Source organism: Schistocerca nitens, chromosome 1 (assembly GCF_023898315.1).
Source record: "Schistocerca nitens isolate TAMUIC-IGC-003100 chromosome 1, iqSchNite1.1, whole genome shotgun sequence".
NCBI lineage: Eukaryota > Metazoa > Arthropoda > Insecta > Orthoptera > Acrididae > Schistocerca > Schistocerca nitens.
This window is the reverse complement of record NC_064614.1, coordinates 1,137,909,143-1,137,917,264: the sequence shown is the minus strand read 5'-3', so window position 1 is coordinate 1,137,917,264 and position 8,122 is coordinate 1,137,909,143.

The window sequence follows — 8,122 nt, the reverse complement described above, 5'->3', positions numbered from 1 at the left end:
TGTCAAGAACTATCTCGATTCAAGAAGTATTTGCCCTGGTCAGGACCTTCTCCAGATCTCTCACTCATTGAAAACATCGTGATGTATTACCGAGAGGCAGGTACGCTTCTGCTCGCCAGCCACATAGAGTTGATGCCACACGGTAGTCTGGAAGCTCTGGTCAGTTCGATATGTATACATTTTTAAATATATTCATGAACAATTCCTGACTGTGGTATCGTTGCAATACGGTCTTCCGAATTTCGAAAATTTATCCATGGGCTTCTGTCTCAAGAAAATTACTTAGGAGGAAAGATTTAACCTTAGTAAGTATTTAGTTCTTATTTTGCAAGAGGACTAATAACCAAGCCATTTAGTCCCCTGATACCAATATCAACGTCACCACTGTCATTACAATCATCGGTATCATCATACGTGTTAGTGCCATTGATGCTGCCAGAGATGGGAGCCGTGTGTATTAAATATTGGTTCCTCTGCGATCCCAAATCACGAAGCAATTTAACTGCGTTTCCTTCCTACTATAGTGTATGCAGACAATAAGTAAAATTTCGTCATTCATTGTTCTTCTTTGTGTAGCAGTTGTAATCGCCAGTAGAGTAATATTCATCAACAACTGAAGCTAAGTACAAGGGCCGTTCAGAAAGTAACCTCCGGTTGATTTAAAAAAATACACCAAGTTAAATAAAAATATTTTAATATATACATCTTACAACTACATCTTTGCACTATTTTTCTACATAGTCTCCATAGCGATTGAGGCATCGTATCTCTTCACAAGCTTTGAAATTCCTTCTGCATAAAAATCACCCGCTTGTGCCTGGAGCCAGCCTGTGACCGCATCTTTGAGCTCTTCGTCGTCATCAAACCGCTGTGACCCGAGCCATTTCTTCAAATGCATGAAGAGGTGATAATCACTTGGCGCCAGGTCTGGGCTGTAAGGTGGATGGTTGATAACGTCCCACTTGAAGGACTCAAGAAGGGCCGTTGTTCTGCGAGCAGAGTGAGGACGGGCGTTATCGTGCAAAAAAAACGATACCGGAAGTCAGCATACCACGGCGTTTGTTCTGTATAGCCCGTCGTAACTTTTTTATTGTTTCACAGTACACGTCTTGATTAATGGTCGTACCACGTTCCATGAATTCAACCAACAACATCCCTTTGGCATCCCAAAACACCGCTGCCATCAGTTTTCTGGCAGAAAAATCTTGCGAGGCTTTTCTTGGTTTGGTAGGCGAATTTGAATGTGCCCACATCTTTGATTGTTCTTTTGTCTCAGGGTTCACGTACTTAATCCAGGTTTCGTCACCGGTCACGATTCTGTTTAACAATGGTTCTCCTTCGTCCTCATAACGTGACAGAAAGTCTAATGCAGAGGCCATTCTTTGAGTTTTGTGGTGGTCGGTAAGAATTTTGGGCACCCATCGTGCACAGAACTTACGGTAACCCAATTTTGCTGTCACTATCTCGTACAAGAGAGTCTTAGAATTCTGTGGAAAACCAGTAGACAACTCCGACATTGAGAAACGTCGATTTTCACGAACTTTTGCATCAACTGTCTGAACGAGTTCGTCAGTCACCAATGATGGTCTACCACTCCTCTCTTCATCATGAACGTTTTCTCGTCCACTTTTAAATAAACGTACCCATTCACGGACAACTCCTTCACTCATAACTCTTGGTCCGTACACGGCACAAAGCTCACGATGAATAGCTGCTGCAGAATATCCTTTGGCTGTAAAAAACCTTATGACAGCACGCACTTCACATTTGGCGGGGTTTTCTATTGCAGCACACATTTCAAACTGCCACAAAAACTAAACTAGCGCAGGTACGACGTTCACTCGACCACGGCTTGATGCCGACTGACCTGTTGAGTGCGTGAACGCACAGACGGCGTCGCTACTCCCCCCACAACCCGCACTGTGACCAATCGGAGGTTACTTTCTGAACCGCCCTCGTATAATAAAGTTTGTTTGTCGAAAAATATTATCATGCACACCACCGGTGTTCCAATGCATTATTACAAAGAATAGCTTCGTGTAGAAGTTTCGTTGTAGTCTATAATAGGTTCCCAACTTTTCTTTGCCTATCACCACCATTTATTAAAAAAAATACTCGCAGTCCCCTTTACCGAAGAAATACACCGAGACTCTTTTCCTTCAAGTAAATAAGACAATAGTTTTAAGCTTTTTCCAGTAACAGCTCACGTCTACCTGCAGTGATTCAATGGCTTTCCTCTTGGGTGGAGGATATTATACGTTTTGGAAAAGGTCAGATTTTTATAGTTTGTTAAAAGATGTTAACAGTAACTGTTTGATATTGGAAAATGATTAACAAATATATATTACAAAGAGTTAGAATGATGTTATTCTTGACGGTCCTAAGCGTGATGCAGTGACATTATTTTTTCGATATTTCACCAAATATTTGTAATCACAAATCTTCAATCGTATCGTTCCACTGTTGACAACATATTTCTTCTCTTTGTCGGTAATTTACTGACTGCCACTAAATTCTCTTTCGGTTACCTATGATGGAGAGAATGCAGTGAAAAATTTCTTTGCGGCAACACATAAAATTATATATAATATACGTAATTTTGAAGCCAAATGCTTTGAGTTTCCTTTTCCAGTATCAGCTCCAGCACTACACTTATTGAAAATTCTGTCAATTCTTCGTTAACCAATTGTCCTGGTGTTTGTGTGACTGAGAAAGGTATAATACCCACTCAACAATGATCATATTATGGACATCCTGAGATCTACATCAAAGCTCCTGTTTAAGTGCTTCCAAATGCCGGCAACGGACCACAATGTCATCATCATTTATGTGCACGTACGAAAGATTTGGATAAACGATATACCTGTCTCCAACCTGAACTTTGTTTTTACGAGGCAAGTCTTGTAATGAATTTGGGAATAGGTACTTCTCCTTTGACCAAATTCGAATCATCTCCTTTTAGCAGTAGATTCATTTCGTTAAATTTATTATATCTATCTGTTAATTAAGCGTTTTCAGCCTAAAATTTCAATACTTACCTTCATATGGTATCGTCTTTATTTTCAGAAAGCGTCATAAGTGACTGAAAGAGGTCATAAAATCCTTCAAGGCAAGTACCCTTTGATAACCAATGAACTTCTGTGGACAACGTTAAACGATTGTAATTCTCCTTATCTGATACTATCGAACCTCCAATTTTCCATGGATCAGGAACGCTTTCTTAGATCTCTTCAACATTCACCACTGCTATAGACTATCATTTCCCCTCCGTAGTATCACCTAATGCTTTCCGGCTCTGCGAGTTTGCCGCGTACTATTGGACTCTTTGCGGAAATAATAAAACTCAGCCCAGATCCAACAGATGAGAAGAATTTAGTCACAAGTTATTTCTGCGAGAGACACCAAACCAAATTACGAAACATGTGCAGACGTTTATTTTCAGTTTGTTTTCAGTCTTAAAACACCGTAAAGAGATAGTGAGGTAGTTTCCACGCAATGAGGTATTATAATTTCAAATTGTCAATTCAAGCAAAAAGCTTTGAGGGAATGGCAACATTTTATTTATAATATGAAAGACTACAATATAGTATCGTTGCACACAATCCTCTAGTTAACTAAATATCTATGAAACTCTTTAGCGTAATGTATTACCTGTGTCTATTGTTTACCAGGTACTTGTTGATGTACGATTTATACACACGCTGTCTGACAAAGACAAAGAGAGGAGGAAACGAAATGGAACTTCACGAATTGTGAAGGTGTGTGAAGTTGTTTCAATTATTATAAAATCGAGTATAATTTAGAACGAATTTCGAGTGTGAGCCCACTTGGCAGTATTATGTTACACCCCTCTGGGTTGGTACATGCAACGATTCATCAGGGGAGGGTACCATACGGCTGTTGAATCCTCTCCTGCGGCAAGCTGGCCCGTACCTGTTGTAACGCGTCCTTCATATCCTGGATACTGCTAATAGAATATATATGAAGTCCGGGTTAGACCCATTGGACCTCACATATGTTATATCGGGAACAGAGCTGGGGACCTTCCTAGCAACAGGAGTATCTCAACATCGCGCACACAGCTCATAGTCATGTATGGATGACCGCTGTCGTATTTAAGAATGGCACCACGATACAATGACATGGGAGGCAACACACGAGGATGTAGGGTGCCCGTCACGTAGCTTTCTGTTATCAGAGTTTCCTCAATCATTACCAGCCGTGGTTTGACCTTATACTTGCTGGTTCCCCACATCATTACGTTAGGAACATCATCACTGCGCCTCTCCAAAGTATAGGAAGAATACTTCTCCCGAGGTCGCCGCTATTCTTTACAACGATGCTTATCTGGAATAGTGCAAACCCGCTATCCATTGCTAAACACATTGCAAAGACATTAATTAGCAGCCAAAGCTTTCCGGTCATGGCACTACGCTACATGTAGCCATTTCTGTTGTGATGTTAACAGCAGGCTACGCATGGAACGACAATTCCCTACTCGGAATGCTCCTGCTCTCCAACCATTGGTGCGGAATTACACAGAACGTTTCAAGGACGCCATTACTCGTTCTCGGACAGTAGGCGCACATGGGAAAGAGTCATGATTCAAATGGCTCTGAGCACTATGGGACTTAACTTCTGAGGTCATCAGTCCCCTAGGGCTTAGAACTACTTAAACCTAACTAACCTAAGGACATCACACACATCCATGCCCGAGGCAGGATTCGAACCTGCGACCGTAGCGGTCTCGCGGTTCCACACTGAAGCGCCTAGAACCGCTCGGCCACTCAGGCCGCCGGAAAGAGTCATGATGTGCTTGGTGCAAAGTACGTCGATTCTCCCTTGTGATTATGAGACGTCGTCGACCGAAACCTTGACGACGAGTAGGGCTGCCCCCACACTCGCATGTTGCTCAAAACCTTTCACATAAAGGTGCTCCACATATTTGAATAATGCACGATTCGAGCATCTGGACAAATGGAAACTTCTGTCTCACACGAGTGCAGGATGTCTCTTTGTCCTTCACAGTGATTAATCAGCATCTGACGCTGTTTACGTCCCTTACATACCCTGCCAGTCATATTAGCAACACTAAACACGAAAAACAATTATCCACTTCGGAGGTCGTTTGTATGTACTGGTTGTTCAGCTGTCTCTATAAATCAGTTTCCCACATAATATTTGATGTTGTGGCGATTAGGTCAGTCGTCAGAATAGAGCGTGTGTATGTGAATCTCTGTTTCGTCTATAACCAGTCATGGCAGAAAGGTAGTTTTTCAGCGGATTATGACTGTAGGCACCTTATATGAATATACGTAGATTTTAGATTAGAGATATCTCCTGATATGCAAATTACAGAGCTTGCTTTCCGTTTTCAATAAATACATTAGTACCGTATAATAGATAAAACTATCTAACACGACACAAATATTTAACTTTGTCACAAGCAAATTTAAACACTGAACGACTAGTTATGCATGCTGGTCCATTTTTCAGATACAATTATGTACAGTTCTTTATTGCACTTCAGCAGGTGTCTGCCTCTTCAGTCTGTGACTAAGGATTTAGTTACAGTTGTGCCCTATATGCTGTAGTGGATGCCAAATTACTTATGCTAACTGTAATGATTATTAATACTTCATCAGTAACAGGGAATTGCTCCTGGGAGAGGCCGATGCCCAGTTGCACCGCAGATTGTTGACGATATTACTGTTGCTGAGAATGCTGGACTCATTGTGCAATCTTCAAGCAGTGTACAAGCTGTCTCACGACAGTTGAACACTCTACGTTCCATCTTTGTTTCGGACAGTAGTAGAGCAGTCTCTCGTGTGGTTACAGGCTGTTATGGATGAAGGTGTTCGTCGCACTGAGCAACGTTTGCAATGTGTAACGTAAATATGGTCCGCATTTAACAAATTTTACCGTCTCAAGGGGAAATTAAAATGAGTTTGTTTCGATGGTTTATTCGTCATTCTTCTTCGGCATGCCCTTACAAATGTTTCCACAAACGTTCACTGTCCTATGATCACCTATTGTTCATGGGGGAGTTGCAAGTAGCAAATTATAAAAAGATAGAGAATCAAAGAAATACACAGTAGCATAGTTTTACGCGAGAAAGAAATGCATCCCTGCAAATATGTGACTGGCTCGAAGAATATTTCATAAAGAGAACCCAGTGCGTTGTGCTGGATAGCGAATGTTTCACAGAAACTAAAGGAATTCCGGGTGTACTCCAACGAAGCATATCAGGACCTGTAATGTTCTCCATGTACTCTAAACGGTCTCCTCGCCAGGCCGTGAAGTACCAGAGGATGTTGGGGGTCGCCGTGTTATCCTCTGCCTTATAGCGTCACGCGGATGCAGTATGGAGTACAATGTGGCCAGAACATGCTCTGTCGGCCGTTTTGTAAACTTTCCAGTCTGCTCGATCAAGTAGCTTCTCAGATGGTATCGCGAAGCTGAGTATCCTCCGCACCAGCCCTCCCATCAAGCATAAACACTTGACAGGGCCGGAAATCGAACCCGGATGCTCCGACTGGCGGCCATCTACGCTGGCCACTCAGCTACAGTAACCGATACAGTGTAAACTGCCTGATAAAAAAGTGAAGCACGCACAACGTTGGCCAGATGTCAATGTAGATTCGTCCACGTGCACCCCACCGGGGAATGCGTAACCGATTAAAGATTGAGTTCTCTGTGACAGATAGAACGGCCACCACTGAGCGCTAGTGTTATTGCTGGACTAGTAAGGTATATAAGGATCGTAAACAATGTCAAGTTAGAAGGAGGCGCCTTCGTGGGACTTAACTTGGCCAGCTGATCCAATTGTGCAATATCCAGATACGTGAGATGTTTGGGTGTGGCACTGGCCCGAAATTCGACTGCATGAGAACTTGAGGGCAGCCACACTCGTCTGCATATACATATACATCTCCATCAGTACTCCGAAAACCACCAAACAGTGTGTGATGGAGGGTATTTCTGATACCACTAACTCATTCTCCCCTTCCCTGTTTCATTTGCGAATGGCCCTTTGGAAGAATGTTTGTCAGAAAGGCTCTATATTAGCTCTACTTTCTCGAATTTTCTTGTTGTGGTCATTGGGCCACATGTATGTGAGAGGAAGTAAAATGTTGTCCAACTCTTCCCGGAATGTCTCTCGAAATTTCAAAAGCAATCCTCTCTGTGATGCACAACGCCTCTTTGTGCAGCGTCTGCCAATGGAGTTTGTTGAGTATCTCTGTTCTCGCACCGACCAAACGATCCCGTGACGAAAAGCGCCGCCCTTCGCTGGACGTTCTCTATTTCTTCTACCTGTCCTATGTGGTGAGAATCCAGGACTGATGAACACTAATCAAAAATCGATCAAAGAAGCTTCCTCTTAAGCTACTTCTTTCGTGAATGAGTTACATTTCCTTTAGATTCTTCCTATGAAACTGAGTCTGGCTTCTGGTTTTCCTGTTATTTGTTTTATGTGGTCATTCCACATAATTCCGCTCTGAGTGTTTATTCCTAGGTATTTTATAGTACATATTGTTTCTAATAATTTGTCATCAACACTCGAGTTGTACAACAGTGGATTTCTTTTTCTATGTATGCGCAATATGTTACATTTATTTACGTTCAGTGTCAACTGCTACTGCCTGCACCGTTCATCAGTTCTCTGTAGGTCATCCTGCACATGGACAGGCCTCCTGTGTTCTGGCGTCGCTAGTTTCTTCTAGACTTCCACATCATCTGCGAACAATCTTAAAGAGCTTTCGATTCTTTCTGTTAAACCATTTATATACGCTGTAAACAGTAACGGTCCTGTCACACTTACTCGAATTATTCCTAAAATTATCTTTACATCTGGTTGTTTTTGTTACGTTAAGAACAACGTGTTGAGTTCCCTCTGTAAGGTACTCTTAAATTCAGTAGCAAATCTCGTCCGGTACTCTGTAAACTCGTAGTGTTTCCACTAAACAGCAGCGTAGGAATGCATCAAATGCTTTCTTGAAGTCAAAGAACAAGGGATTAATCTGAGCGTCCTTGTCTAACGCGCTATGGATCTCGTGGAGGAACAGAGGGAGCTGAATTTCACAAGATTATTTGTGGAATCCGCGTTGATTCTTACAGTGGA